A 16,584-nucleotide genomic window follows, 5' to 3' on the forward strand; every position below is an offset into this window, starting at 1 on the left:
CTGCTGAGGACTACCAGGGGCCGGAGCTGCTGGGAGTGCGCTTCCGGACGCTGGGTGGTTGCTGTGAGTGGGGAGAGGAGGACCTTTGCCTGAGGTAGCCTGTTCTGTTTTAAAGGCTTGAAAATGTGGGTGCTTTCTACTTTATCTACCTGTGCCAATGTCATAACTACTCTGATGGCTTTCACTTTCTGGTTTTGGGACTCAGTCTTTTGGTATCTTAATAAATTTTCTAGTTTATTCCCCCATATGGCAAGCATGATGTATTTTGTGATGGATAATTATATCAGCATATCTGTAATCTCCATAGGCATTGTGAATATGGCATTGCTGATACACCATCCAAGATTTATAGGGAACTAATACAAATACATAAAATCCAATGTGTAAGAGTTTAAACAATGCAAAGAGTTCTTTAAAAAGTCTGGACTATGAAGAATTATGTAAAAGATTGCCTCTGAATTACTACTAGTTATAGGAGTAAAAACTAAAACAATTTTGAGGTTTCACTTCACAACCAGTAAATAGACAAAGATGAAAATCATCAATGTTGGAAGGTTTCGGGGAAGATAGGCACACATGTATCTTTGGTGGAACTGTGAATTGGTCTAGCCTTTCTGAAAAGAAATTTGGAATTATGCTACTAAAGCATCTAAAATATTCATAAACTTAGACCCAAAGATTCCACTGCTAGGTATATACTCCCAAGAAGATTAAAGGCAGAAATTACTCATATATATAAAATATCTAAAGTAACACTTTTTTTGTAGTTAGAAAGAGATGTAAACAAAGTTCAGAGGTTTTCAGTTGTGTCTGACTCTGTGACCCCATTTGAGGTTTTCTTGGCAAAGATACTGGAGTTCTTTGCCATTTTCTTCCCTAGATCATTTTACAGAGTGAGAAAACTGTGACTTGACCAAGATCACTCAGTTAGCAGTGTCCGAGGCCAGATTTGAACTCAGGAAGAAGAATCTTCCCAACTCCAAGACTGGTGCTCTATCTACTACGTCACCTAGCTGCCCATAAATGAAGTAGATACCCTAATTTGGGGAAATTTGGGGACAAACTATGATACATGAAAAGTAATAGAGTATTACTAGAGTATAAGAAATGACAGGAATGATGAATATAGAAAAACATGAGAATACTTACATGAACAAATGCTAATTAAGGTAAGCAGAACCAGGAAAACACTCTATGCAATGACTATAATGATAATGGAAAGGGGGAGGGGGAGAAAAATAGTCCTATGTAGCTATAGCAATTAAGCTTGGCCCCAAAGTAGGAGGAAGAAAAAGTCTAACCCTTTCTTCTTTGCAGAGATGGAAGACAGTTGAGTATGAAGCCTTGTATATACAGTCCAACTTGTTTAATGGATGGATTAGGTTTGATGAAGTGCTTTTCTCCTTTTTCTTTTTCATTCTTTGTTACCAAAGGTTCTCTATAGGAGGGGGGAGGGAAAGGAATATTTGGAAATATATCACTTTCATTTAGAAATAAAATTAATATAAAGACAACAGATATCAATAAAAATGTTAAAGAAAAATGTAAAGCCATTAAGTTCTACTTAAATAAAGGTGAAAAGCATAAATTTTGGATTAGCTAGGGGACAAATTTCATTTCAAATGTTACAAAAATACCATATCTGTAGAAAAGAGCTTTCCTATTTTAAGCTTTATAACACTGATGCTCTTTTCAGTCTTATAATTTAAGATATTTACATTTTAACGATAATGAAACTTTGACGTTGAGGACAATTGTATACATAAAAGCTTTATTTATCTCAATAAGCTTCCTCCTCACTCCTGTTTCTACTCCCCTATTCCCTTTTCCACTGCCCGGCACTCTCCCCGCCACCCCCAACCCACCTCCTCCCCTCCCACCACCCCATGAAACTATTGATGATAACTTCTCTTCCGCTTAGGGACTTCACAGATAAAGAGCACAAGGCCATAGTAATAACAACACTTGGCATTTACATAATAGGCTTTATACTTTCAAAGAGCTTTTGATCATTAATCAGTCACTCAGGATAATATCTCTATGAGCAGGGTCAATATGTTATTATTTCTATTTTACAGCTGAGGTAACACTGATGTTGAATAACGTGTCCAAGGGCTCACAGGGGTAGAGTGGAGATCAGGACATGACCAGCTCTTGTCTCAGTTCTCACCTCTGAGGTTGTTGCTAAATTGTAACAGATGTGGACAAAAAGAGCATGTTAGTAAGTGAGCTCCATTTGTTAACCAGTGCACATATGGAGATATAAAAGAGAAAAGAATGTGCTTCCAGCTCCCCACAGTGCCCTCTGCGTTATTTGGAGATAATCTCTCTCTATCCCTCTCCTTTCTCTTATGTCACATCATGGTGCCACCATTGCCCATCACATCCTCCATAAAAATGCTTTATAATGAAAGTATAACTCTTTGCTCTGAACTAAATGTCCCCAAGATGTGGAGAAGAGGCATGGCATATTGGAAAGAATGTTGGCTCTGGAGCCAGAAGTTCTGGGTTCAAATTCCACCTTTCATACTTATCACCCATGTGACCTGGGACACTAATGTGTTGTAGGAAATGATGAAGGGAATAGTTTCAGAAAAAAAATGGGAAGACCTATATGAATTGATGTAAAATGAAGTGAACAGAACCAGGAGAATGTTATACATAGTAACAACAATATTGTAGCAATGATCAACATGAAAGAATTAGTTATTGTGATCAAGGTAATGATCCACAACAATTCCAAATTCCAAAAAATGCTATCTGCTTTCAGAGAGAGAGATCTGGTGAACTCTAAGTGCAAATGGAAGCATTTTTTCCACATTCATTATTTTTCTTGCTTTGTTAAATAACATGGCTAATATAGAAATGTGTTTTACATAACTTCACATGTTTAATGAATATCATATTGCTTGCTTTTCAATAGGTAGAAGAGGGACTGGAAGAAGGGAGAGAATATAGAACCTAAAATTTCAAAATGAATGTTCAAAATATGTGCAATGTTATCGCACTTTAAAAGGAAATCTTTTACTCTCATTTTTTCTCAGAAGTATTTCACTTGCTATAAGTTACAGCCTATTCACCCAAGCACTTATTTCTCCATTGCCTTCTATGTAGTATCCATTTTCAGTTTTCAGAGTCTGCTGTGCTAAATGTCTAACCACCATGCTACTCCAGTAGAACATTGGCATTAAATACATGCAATCATCTTTAAAATTATGATATGTTATGTAAATGCTTGGTTTATTCCATATATTAAAAATAAACATGAAATGGGTCTTTTTTATTGAGAAGGATTTGGTGTCATTAAAAGAGATTTGCAATTTCCTAAGGCAATCAACCAATAGCATTACTATGCATATTTCTAAAGGACAGCAAAGACAGAGGAATGTGTTTCAAATATATAAAAATATTTATGGCAGAACTTCCTGTAATAACAAAGAACTGGAAGGAAAAATGAATACCATGGAATGTCTAACTGTACCATATGCATATAATTAAGTATTATTGCTTTATGAGAAATGATGGATATGGAGAATTAAGAGAGACCTGGAAAGACTTGTGTGTACTGATGCAGAGTGAAGTAAGCAACCAAAATGGATATAATAAATAAAATACTGGTAAAACACTTAAGAATTCTATTCAACACAGTGATCACTTGTGATTTCATAGAATTAATGGAGAAAAGGAAAGAAGTAGTAGGCTAAAGGTGCAGAATGAAGCATATGTTTTCAATTCTGGCCAATGAATTGATTTGATTTTCTTGACTTTGTTATAAGGTTGGACTCTTTTGGTGGGGGGGGGGGAGGAATTTCCATTTGGAACTGGAAATGATGTAATAAAGGAAAAAAACATCAATATTTAAAAAAAATAAATAGCTGAATCAACAGCAGAGAACACTGGCCAATTGCAAGCAGAAATGCCACAAACTGCATCAAAGGATATGAAAGATAGAAACCATTACAGGAGGTTGTAGAGAAGTTAAAAGAACTTCAGCTCGTAGCAGAAAAAGGGAAAAAAGGAAAGGCAGAGAACAGAGGAGTGACACAGAAAGAGCAGCAGGAAAGAATGGGTAAGGTTTAACAGAAAGGAAGCTGCTTCATTCGGAGACAGAAGGCAGAGAGAGGAAAAAAACAAAGTAACATAAATAAACAGAACAAACAGGCGAGGAGAATAAGAACAGTAAATGGGTTGTGGAGGCTATCAAAAAACTAGAAAACTATCGATAAAAGAGAGGAACTGCTAGAGTTGTATGGAAGGAGCATAAACAGAGGAGAGACAGGCATAGGGGAGAGTTCATTTGAGGAAAACCTTTAAAGCCCAGTTTGTCTTATTCAGGAATATGTCAAAGAACAGTTGAAGGTATATGTAACTTGAATAATAATAGAAGAAATGGGGCATAAAGGGTCCTGATGGGAAAGAGATTGGTTTTGATTCTAGTCCAAGAAAGTAGGTTTATTATAGAAAGGGCCATATTTAGCACACAAAGAGCCTGGGTTTGGTCAATAGCATCATCATAAAAGAGCAGAATCCTAATTCAGTAGTCACAGTAAGGAAATATGAAAAAATAGGTTAGCTTTTTGAACATCTATGTCCTCTAGAGGTGAGTTCAAAGGAGGTCACTTCTTAGAAAAGTGTCTCCCTTTCTGTATACAAAAAAGAGTGGAGCTGGAAAGAAGAGGACAGATCTGTAAGCTGGGGGAGAGTGAGGGAGAGAGGGGCAGCAAGAAAGAATAGGAAAGAAGTAAACTGAACTTGTCAGCTAAACAGACAAGAGCCAGGTTATAGACTTTGCTTGGCCTTCTACTTAGCCTCAAAAACATATTCAAATTTTAACTCTTCCATTTCTCCTTGTACCTAAAAGGACCACGCAATCTGAACATTTTCCCATTGTCTTGAGGAATTTCAAGTGCATCTCTAAAGCAATAATAAGCAATAAAATGCTTAACCATCTGGTAATGGAAATTCCCTCTATAGCTGACTTAGAAAAAAAAAAGACACATAGAGTTCCTTCTTACCTAGAAAGGATCTCTTTTTTTTTTGCTGATGTTCACTTCGAATTCCCTTCCTAAAAAGTCATTTTTTCTGTCAGCTTTGTTAGTAAAATAAAATAAACTATTATTTCATATTTAATTATCACATAATATAATTCATTTTTTCAAAAGGGTTTAAATCTAAAAGCCCTATGGAGTATTGGGCAAATATGTTTTGTGCATGAATTTCTTTGGTGCTTCTTAACTGATCATGAGTGGAGAGAAAAGAGAATTTAAAATGTGTACACAAAAGCTAAGGCTCTAGAACCTTTCTGTCCATTCATTGTTGCATGACAAGAAAAATTAAACTGGGATTTAGAGACTCTTACCTCACAGAGTGGAGAGCTCTTTGGATTTCACTTTAACTACCTTCTTTTGCTTTTTATTTGTTGTCTAAATTCATCAATGGAGGTTTTTGTCTTATGTTTAGTATTGTTAGATATCTCTTGAGGAAAATGGATTTCTTCACATCATACAGAATGCCATGAAAATGCTTAAGGAACCAATTCCATGAGGAAAATGTAGCGTGTAGACTTTTTATGGAATTTAATTACTTCATTTGTTGTAACTGACCAAAGTGACAAATAGAAATTTTGATATAGTGGTAATTCAGTCCCAAATGATTGGATATGAAATTTAGGATAATAGCTTTATCCCTAGATTTAGAGCTGGAAGGAAATTTGGAGATCATATAATATAACCCTCTCATTTTACAGGTGAGTACCTATGACTCAGAAAAGTTAAGGGTACTGTCTAAGGTCACACAGTAGAAAAGGGCAAAGTTGAATCACAAATCCATGTCCTCTGACTTGAAATCCGTTGTTCTTTCCATAGTTCCAAACTATTTTGTTATTATTCATTTTTGGTCATGTCTGACTTTTCATGATCCCATCGGGGGTTTTCTTAGCAAAGATACTAGAATACTTTGTCGTTTCCTTCTCCAGCTCATTTTACAGATGAGGAAACTGAAGTAAACAGGGTCAAGTGACTTGTCCAAGGTCACACAGCTAGTGTCTGGGGTCAGATTTCAATTCTGGAATATGAGTCTTCCTGACTTCAGGCAAGTGATCTATCTACTGGGCCACCTAGTTATATGTAGAAGAGATGCACTGGTAAACAGGGCTTACAAATGGAACTCCATTGAGAAGTACTGATAAACTCAAGCTGTTTTCATTTTATTAAGCACCAAGACCTTGTTAGTAGCACCTTTCATATGGAACCATTATTCATTTACTTATTCATTCATTTATACATTTATTTATTTACAAATTGATTGATTGTCACACTATAAAGGGAACTCTGAAACTTACTGTCTTAGAGAATGGCCTAGGACACTGAGACATTGACTAGCTTACCTGGGGTCGCAAAGTCAGTAGGTCAGAGGCAGTGCTGAAACCCAAGATCAGTCCCCAGCTTACTATTCCATTTTGTCTCTCTGCTGCTCTGATACAGTCTTTATTGCTGCAAAATTATTTAGAAAACATTATTTGGGTGATACTATGATGGGAATTATGAGGCTATAATTCCCCTGCATGATGACCTACTGATTGCTTTCTTTGTGAGAAGAAATTATTCCTGATTTTAAATGTTACTAAGAAACATAATTATATACTAAGACTTACAATGTTCTTTCTTTTTTTTTTTTTACCAATTTCCAACTCTCTAAGCATCATTTATATATGGTCATATATAAAAGTATTATGTTTATATATATAATATACACACATATGTATACATTTCTCTGTGTATACATACATATTTATATATGTCAGTATATATAGATATATTAAGATATCTATAGATAGATATAAACCTATTGCAACCAACATTTATTAAATATGCACTATGGGTGAAGCACAAAAGATTTAAATATAATGAATCTCTTCTCACAAGGAGCATACATATTGATCAGAAGATGACAAGAACATGTATAATTACATACAGAATAAATATAAATAAATATGAAATAGTTAAATACATAATCATTTAGAAGAGACAGTTCTAACAACTGGAAATTTGGGAAGAGTTTCATGTAGAAGGTGGTTCTTGAGTGAGTCTTGAAGGAAGATATGAATTCTATGAGGGGGAAGTAAGAAAGAAGGATATTTCAAGCATGGGGAATAGTCTGTGAAAAGGCACAAAATGGGAGACAGTTCATATGTGAGGAACACAGAGAAGGTCATACATACATACATACATACATACATACATGATGTGTATATACATACACAACTCATCACCCCAAATATATATTCTATATTTTCACCCATTCTCAACCATCTAAATGTTTATATAAAAATAATTAAATTATAATATTAATAATAATAGCATGTAGCTCTTAAAGGTTTTCAAAACTTTATATATTATGTTATATTTCTTTATATATATATTTATATATATATATATACATATATTCTACTTAATCCTCAAAACAACCCTGGGAGGTAGATGCTATTATTATCCCCATTTTACAGATGAGGAAACTGAGGCTGGAAGAGGTTGAGTGACTTGCTATAGGTCACACAACTAAGTATCTGAGGTAGGATTCAAACTCAGGTCTTTCTGACATTTATATATAAAACCCATCACCCCAATCAGTTTGAAGAATAGCTCCATTTACTGCTGTTTGGTGGGTAGTTGAGGAATTATCACAACAGGATGTCACATTTCCATATGGAAATGTTACAATCTGTTCTTTGAGGAAAGGAGATGTCTTTAATTGTCTTAGTTTATTAACTATAGCACAGATATTGATATTGAAATGATCAAGTCATTCTTTAACCGTATTGCCCAGATGAGGCAGGAAGCATGGCTGATCTCTTCCTCCCAAAGCCCTAGTTCTTCATACTTTGGAATTTAGTACCAACAGCAACAGTGAGGAACAAGAGTCATAAAAGTGAGAAGAAAGGGGCACAATGGGGAGGCTACGTGGTGCAGTGAATAGAGCACCAGCCCTGAAGTCAAGAGGACCCAAGTTCAAATCCGACCTCAGATATTTAATACTTACTAGCTGTGTGACTTTGGACAAGTCACTTAGCTTCAATTGCCCTGCCCTCCCCCTTCCAAAAAAAAGGGGGGGGGAACCACAATGGAGTCTAACTCACTACTTCCCTACAGAGAAGCCATGGTTTCCAGATTGGATGGTAACTAGAGTCATGGGAGCACAGGATCCTAGATTTTGATACCACAAGTCCAGCCCCCTTCAGTTTTCCAGATGAGGAGACTGAGACACCTAGAGGTTAAGTGACTTGACCCAGAGTCTCATAGCTAGTAGTTATCTGAGGTGGGATTTCAATCCAGGTCTTCCTAATTCCAAGTCTAGTGCTCTATTATACAATGCTATTGTCTCCCAAAAATGTATAAATGGGACCCTTGGAAAATTTATTCAAATGCCACTTATCCAAAGGAGCAAGTAAAGCACAACTTTAGGCAAGTCACTGAATATGTCTAGACCCTTCATTTTCCTCTATGGTCACTTCAACATCTACTCTATATCCTAAGAATATGTGATCTTAAAATCTATTTTCTCCTTGGATGAGTTTTATACTCAACTAATCCTGGTTTCACTGCAACTAAAGGAGCAAAGCACTGCTATCAGTTCTCTTCCAGGCTCCTTCTAAGTACTATATCACACATACACTGTAAAAATAATCTCCCTTTGTAATGGAGGGTGCCATGGTTCTTGTGTGTCAATGGTCTCCTGATAACAATTATTATGAATTCCTCCCTGTGATTTGTACTCTAGTAAATTGCTTTGATGAATTATGCCTCACAATTTGATAATAAAAAACCACAGGACTCTTGGGCCCATAATCAGGTGAAAGAGGAAGCTACTTTGAAGTGCTCAAATATATGGAAACAGCTACGTTTATGGGAGACTATTTTATTCAACTAGGGCTCAGAGAGCTTCTGTCAGACATTCCAGAAGGGGAATGTTGGTCCACATTGTGTTTGTTAGCCTTCAGTGTCTTTGAGGGGGTAACAGAGTTAGAGAGCAGTGTTCCTTGAATGGTATTTGGTCATAGAAAGCTGTTTGCGTGACCTAAATACCTTTTAAAATGTATAAAGTGTAAGTCACTTTCATGTTGTTAAAAATGGGGCAGAGGAAGCCTAAGGGTTAACACAAAAGCAGGTAATTCTAGGTCCAAGTTCATTGTTAAAAGTCTCTCCTACCACAGGCAGATATGTTTGACATAACATAAAGGGCACTGAATCTGATATCTGAAGGATCCTCTTCCATGTATTAGCTACAGTTTTCAGACAAAATGAACTATTCACCATTGCCCAGAGTTGATATTCCTTCTCTCATTTCTATTATATTTGAACAAGTTATCCCACATGCATAACAGTGCATTCTTTCTTCAATTCAGGTTTGGAAAATACTTATCATCCTTCTCAAATGAGGTGAGAAACTAATTGACCAATCAAAAATAATTAATAAGCACTATTTTATTAATTCAACATAGTACCAACTACTGTGCTAAGCACTGAGAATTCAAAAAAAGCAAAAGAATATCCCTGCCCTCAAGGAGCTCATATTCTATTGGGAGAAGCAATATAAACATAAATGAATATACAAGATGCATATAGAGTAAACGGGAGGGAGCTTCTCCAGGAAGCTCTCCCCATTGAGCAGTTGTTAAAATGTTCTCTCTGTTTCCCTCCCTCCCTCTCTCTTTTTCTCTCCCTCTCTCTCTCTGTCTCTCTCTGTCTCTCTCTCTGTGTCTCTGTCTCTGTCTCTGTCTCTGTCTCTCACTCTCTCCCCTCCCCTTCTCTTTGTCTCTTCCGCCTCTCTGTCTCCGTCCCTCTTTCTCTCCATATTTTACCTCTATCCACTATGGACATCTGGACATCATGGTACCACTTGCCACCTCCCCTTCACTCCTCCCCACTATCCTCTTTCTTGAAGCCCACCTCTTGCTGTAGGAACAGTAATCAAATCAATACTACCATTGCATCAGGAAACAGTGTGTGAATGGACCACTTTACCACCTTCGTGACTCCCAGATAACAACTCCTTTCTTTGGTCATCGTTCTTCTTCATGTGTTATCTGTCTCTATTAAAATGTAAACTCCTTGAGTGCAGAATATCTCATTTTGGTCTTGTATTCCAACAATTGGCAAAATGCCTGGCACATAATAGGCACCAAATAAATGGTTTTTAAAAAATTCATTTATCAATACCCTAATTATCCTGCATTTATTTAACTACATGCATGCTGTATCCTCTAGTACAGTGATTCCAAAAATTATTTGTTCCACTGAACCCTCTCAACAACAACAGATTTGTGGTGAACCTCCACGGTGTTTACAATAACTGTAATGATGATGCTTCAAAAATAGAGAAGCTTGTCACAGAGGGAAAAATGTATTTTATTGCAATTGGGCAATTATTTACTGCTTAGGATGATATTACTCACATTTCATTGATACTTCTCGCCCCTGGGGCCCTTCTACCCTCTGATTGGAAAGGGCAGACATTGGAAAGCTCCTCCCAGATCCACCATTCAAAAGTGCCCAGGACAGTCAAGTCAATCTTTCCTACCAAGCTACTCTCCGGAATTTCATGATTTCCAGAAACTCATCATCCTCAAAAATGACATCAGTTCTGAGACTCACACTTCTTCGGTATCTCCTGTACTTGTACCCCACCCCTATTGATTGGAGATGATGGATATAGGAAAGTTCCTCCCACATCCTCCATTTAGGGAGGACACTCAGGCAGCCATTGCTTCCTCTCCGTGGACCAACTACTTTCCCCCCTCTCCTTTTCAGCTTCTTTTTCTGACTGTTGCCTTCCCCCATCAGATTTTGAGCTTCTCAAAGGCAGGCAATGTCTTTTGCCTTTCTTTGCATTCCCAGTCACAGTGCCTGGCACATAGTAAACACATCATATATTTATTGACTAATATTGACTACTGACATTAAAAACTTTCTAACATAAAACTCTTGGACCGTGGAACCACTCAATAGAATACACCACCCTGGTCAGCACATAAATGTCATCAGGGTTGTAGTTGCTCTTCAGTCATGGCTGGTTCTTCTTGATTCCACTTTGGGATTTTCTTGAAAAAGACACTGGACTGGTTTGCCATGTCATTCTCCATCTCATTTCATAGATGAGGAACTGAAGCAAATGAGGTTAAGTGACTTGTCCAGGGTCACACAGCTGGTAAATGTTTGAGGATGGATTTAAACTCAGGTCCTCCTAACTCCAGGCCCAGCACTCCAACCACTGCACCAGATAGCTGTCCTTTTTTTTTCTGCTTTTTGGAGGGGAGTTGGGGTTAAGTGACTTTCCCAAGGTCACATGGCTAGTAAGTGTTAAGTGTCTGAGGGCAGATTTGAACTCAGGTCCTCCTGACTCCAGGGTTGGTGCTCTATTCACTGAGCCACCTAGCCGCCCCACACTGTCCCTTCTTAAGGGCAGAGACATTCATTTTTGTTTTTGTACATCCCCAATGCATAACACAGTACCTTGCCTCATCATTTTAAAAGCAATAACAATAGTCCTTAATAAGTGCTTGTTAAATTGAATGTAATAATGTGTAAGTGAATCATCATACTACTCTCCAAGTCAGTTTCTTCATCTATAAAATACTTTTTACATGCATGTGTGTATATATTTATACACATACATGCACACATATATAACCAGTGCAAGTATTATCGTATATATGTGTATATATAGTGTGTATGTGTATATATATATGTGTATATACATATACATGTATAAATATAATTTGGAGCTGAAGCAAGGAATCAACTATCTTTTTTTGAGATGAGGAAACTGAGGCCAGAAAAGTAACACATTTCACCCAAAGTCCCATAGGTAATCAGTAACAGAATTAGAACTTTAACCTGGCTTCTCTGTTTCCAAATCTAGTGCTTTTTCTGTCTTTCCTACACAGAACATGTGTTTTATTTATTTTTTAACAAATTCTTCGTACTTCATAGTGCTGTTGTGAGGAAAACAAATTAAGGCTTTATAGATGTGAGTTATGATTACTACTAGTATTATTATTATACCTCTAATCAGTAGAATGGAAAGGTATAAGGAACATGAATGAATTTGTATTCGTTATTCTAAATGGAATGAAATGTTTATATACCTATATCTATACACATTTCTATATATCTACATATATGCTTATGCTTTTTCAAAATAATGTTTATATGAGTTAAAATATTTTATTATCTTAATATCAACTTAATAAAACTAATAATTCATATGTTTTTCTAGAGCTTATTATTGTTTTGCAATAGGGGCAAGCTTTGGAAGTTTCTGTTTTCCTCTCTTCTCTCCCACACCACACAAAGTACTCTTTCTACATTTACTGTGGGTTTGGTGAAATTCATTGCCATAGAGGTCATCTACCCAAAAACAATAGCTGAATTTTCAATAGGGCTAGATCACTTGATAAGTCAAAACTAATATATGAAGCCTTGCATTCTGAGAAAAAATGGAAAACAAATCTTTCTCATACTCTATCAAAACAGGTAACTGTGGAAGCAGAATTGAAGGAGTTCCTTTCAAGATTCAACTCTCTGCTGCTACCTCACATGAGGCCATTCCTGATTATGCCAATTGTGAGTGCTGACCCTGAGAAATCATCTTTTATTTTACATATGTTTTGCATTTCTTTGTACATGTTGTTCCCACCCACCCAGTTCAATGTAACCTCCTTGAGGAAGAAAGCTTTTTTTTTTTTTGTCTTTGCATAACCAGTAGCTAGCAATAATGCCTGGCACATATTAACCCCTTAATAAACTTTCCTGGAAATGAACTGAACGAACTTTGACATTTCCAATGTAATATTTCATATAGCAGGCTTGTATCTTGGGAGGAGAGAGAGGGGTGAAGATTTTAATCTTTTAAAAATAGTGCTTGAAATGGTCTGAAAAATGGGATTTCTCTTTCTCTGAACCTAAAGCTATTTGTTTAAATTTATTTCTTTTAATTACCTCTCCAATGGCATTCATAGCAAGGCCTGTGGGGAGAAGTGTCTTTAACTTAGCTGAATCACAGGTTTTGCCCTGAAAAGCTAGTCATACTGCTTAAAAATGTCACCACCATCCTCTATTAGTAAGAAATAACAAGAGATGCAGATTCAGACCTGGTCGTTTTTGCTTTTTTTTTTTTTTAAACCATGACTGTGATTTCATTGGCTCATGGAAGTCCTGGTAGGGAAATTTCCCTTACCAAAGCTGATCAGTCCTTGGTCTGCAATTTACAGTCTTAGAAAACTGCCAGGGGCATAGAGAGGTTAAAGGGAGTTGTCCAGGGACACAGAATAGGTGTATGAAGCAGGCCTCAACCCTAGATATTGATTCTAAGGCTATAGAAGTATCATAGGTCATAGTGCTGCTCCTTTTACAGTGTCTTCATACGTTGTAATGTTAAAGGCATATAAGATCTTCCCCACCCATTAATAGGCCTCACAGGGAGCCCATTAAGGGAAGCTTGCTTAGGGGAAGGCTTGCTTGCAGGAAGGCTTGCTTGCAGGAAGGCTTTCACACCATTTGCTAATTTCTAATTAGGCAGAGTCAAGAGGGTTGTGATGCCTTCTGGTTCTGGGAAGTGTACATATACTCTGAGTTGATATTTTGCTTTGGGGGCTCACTTATGAGAAGGATCTTGTGATTCCCTGGCCAAGATTCTGAGTGGCCTTATGTTAAGAGATCCTGCCCCCCCCCCCTCAGATGTAAGGGTTCTCTTGATGTGTGTAGAGTGAATAGTTGATTCAGGAAGTCAGAGCCCTGTCTGTTGGTCTTTATTTCTCTCTTTCTATTTTCTCTGTTGGTATACGTAATTAAAAGTAAGATTGTTGACCCTTTAAAGTTGCTTTTCTTAGTAAAGCAGATTCAAGAACCTGTACTAGCAGCCATCTTGGGTATGCCAGTGTGGTTTCTGCTATATACATTGATACCAAAATGACTTTAGAGTCCTGAATATAGGTCTAGAAAAAAAAAGTTTAATCTTCCTAACATGTGCCCACAATTTCGACATTTATTAAATACTTGAAGCATCTGTGGTTTTATCAGAATAGACTGTAACCCCTCTATGACCTGATAGATGGTCTTAAAGATTTTTTATGGTCTACAATTTCTATCAACCTGTGGACAACCTACTGATAATAAATCTCCCCATCTTTGCTAAGCTGGTCTTCAAATGATGAATATCCTATGCCCATGGCAAAATCCTACCCAATTTGGTAGGACCTACCCAAACTAGAATCCCACTGGCATATAATTCTAGAAATCCATTCAGTTTTCTGAAGGCTGGATGAGGAACTTCTGGAGTTGAACTTTAATAGAAATTCACACTTAGAAGAAGGAGATAAATGTTTGTTTCATTGAACTGAATTATTGTTCAGTTGTTATGTACTAAGCACTGTGCAAGATTCTAGGAGGAAATAGAAAGTTTATTTCAGGCCTCATGGAGCTTACTACCATCTAGTAAGGTCATAGGATACAAACACAAATAGCCATAATACATAATATAAAATACTTCCTGATAAATTCATCATGAATGCATTCCAGGTATATAGTAGGGCATAACAAATATTTGTTGAATGAATGAATAAGAAAGCATTTATTAAGCTTTTACTATGTGCTAGGTACTATGCTAAACTCTAAGTATACAAATATAAAAATGGGACAGCCCCTGTCCTCAAGAAGCTTACCTTCTAATTGAAGAGACAACAAATATAGGGGAGTAGTGATTCTAAAAGGAAGTTATAGTCTCTGGAGTCACAGGAATTGTGATTAGAGCCATAAGAAAGTCAAATGACACACCTTTTCCAGAAGCATTGGTAGCATTGATTCACTTACCATTCCTGAAGCAAGAGTTAAAAAGAAGCAGGAGGTGGGAGAATGGAAGTCAGGGTTAATGTGTGGGGAGAACTAGGGCAGATACCACAGTGGTCTGGGTAGATAACTGGGTAGAATGGGAAGCATGATGTGGTCTGGGATCAGATAGGTAGAGATGGCTAAGTAAATGTGTACTTGTTTACTCATCAACCAAGACAGCTTCGGTGCAGGAGAGGTGTAAACACAAAGAAATATGTGAGGTCTGACTAGGGAAGATGTCATTACCAACTCTGGGGAGACGATGGGGAAGGAAATCAGAGCAGGTTTCATGGAAGACTATAAGCTTTAGAGGATGGATAAAACGCATTCAATCGGCCATTCCAGGAATAGGGAGCACTAGAAACAAAGGCATAGAGAGGCATGTTTTGAGGATGCTGAATAGTCCATTTTGGCTAGAGCAATGTATAGACAGAGGCAAGTAGCAAATTATTAGGCTAGAAAACAGGTTGAGGGTTTGAATATCCCACTAAGAAATATGAATTTTATTCCATATGTATAGTAGGGAGCCATTAAATGATTTTTCACAGATATGAGCAGATTATACATTTAGAGTGTTAAGGAACCTTAAAATCCTCTTCTAACCATTTCATTGTTTAGATAAAGAAATTGAGGTCCATAGCAGAGCCCAGATTTGAAGCAAGCTCCTCTCACACCATATCTTTTTTTTTTCCATTGTACAATACTACTTCTTGAAAGAGAGCATTCAACTAGGTGGGTCTAAGATGGTAGAGGGCAGGAGGAAATACAGTGACTTCTCTCCAACATCCCCCTCAAAAAATAAACCCCTCCAAAGAGATCGAGAAAATGATCAGACTGAATCCTGATGAAGTAATCCAAGAAAAAATGACAGTCATTTTCCAACCCAAGTTGCTTTAGGGATATGGACATTCAGGAAAATGTTCAAGAGAAGCAGTGGGGAGCATTCCAGGGTAGGAAGAGGTTTACACCAAGGCAAGAAGAGATACCAAACCCATGTTAGGGCACCAAGACCTAATGTAGGCTGTGAGAACAAATGTCATCAGAAGTTTTGTCACCCAATACCCAGTTCTAGGTCACATCTAGGATGAACCGAGAAGGAAAACATGTGCCTAGGACCTGTATGCACACAAGGACAGGTCACAAGTCATTGACTGGGTACTGAGAGAGGAGAGAAGCAAGTTTAGAAGCAAGCCAGCAGCAATGTAACTTGTAACTCAGCAGCAAAGGAGGGTCTCACCTCCAACTTCTTGACAAATCTAAAGACTTCAGAGGAATAGTCAGATAAGGAATCTCAGACCTAAGAGAAGCCTGCAGTTCTATCACCCTGAATCATCAGAGTTTCTAGCTGGATTATAGTGACTAAGTAGTCTAATAGCAATCTATTCTTCCTTAGACCAAAAACCCAGGTCATGAACTTGCACAATTCAAGCTAGGATGGCATTAATTGGACTTTGCCCTGGAAGAGCTTGCAGGTGTCCAGTCTGAGGTGTCCTTGAGACTCTAGAATAACACAATAATCAGTATCCAAGAAAGCAGCAACAGGACAAGTCCAGACCATCCCATACCTCCAGAAGTACATAGAGCCTGGCCCTAATATAAAGTCCAAAGTCAGGAAGAAGAAAAGGAGGAGGAGGAGGAGGAGGAGGAGGAAGAAGAAGAAGAAGAAGAAGAAGAAGAAGAAGAAGAAGAAGAAGAAGAAGAA

The sequence above is a fragment of the Petaurus breviceps genome, unplaced genomic scaffold (genome assembly GCF_028583685.1).
Source record: "Petaurus breviceps papuanus isolate PSGF00001 unplaced genomic scaffold, PetGlider_PUasm1.0 38, whole genome shotgun sequence".
NCBI lineage: Eukaryota > Metazoa > Chordata > Mammalia > Diprotodontia > Petauridae > Petaurus > Petaurus breviceps.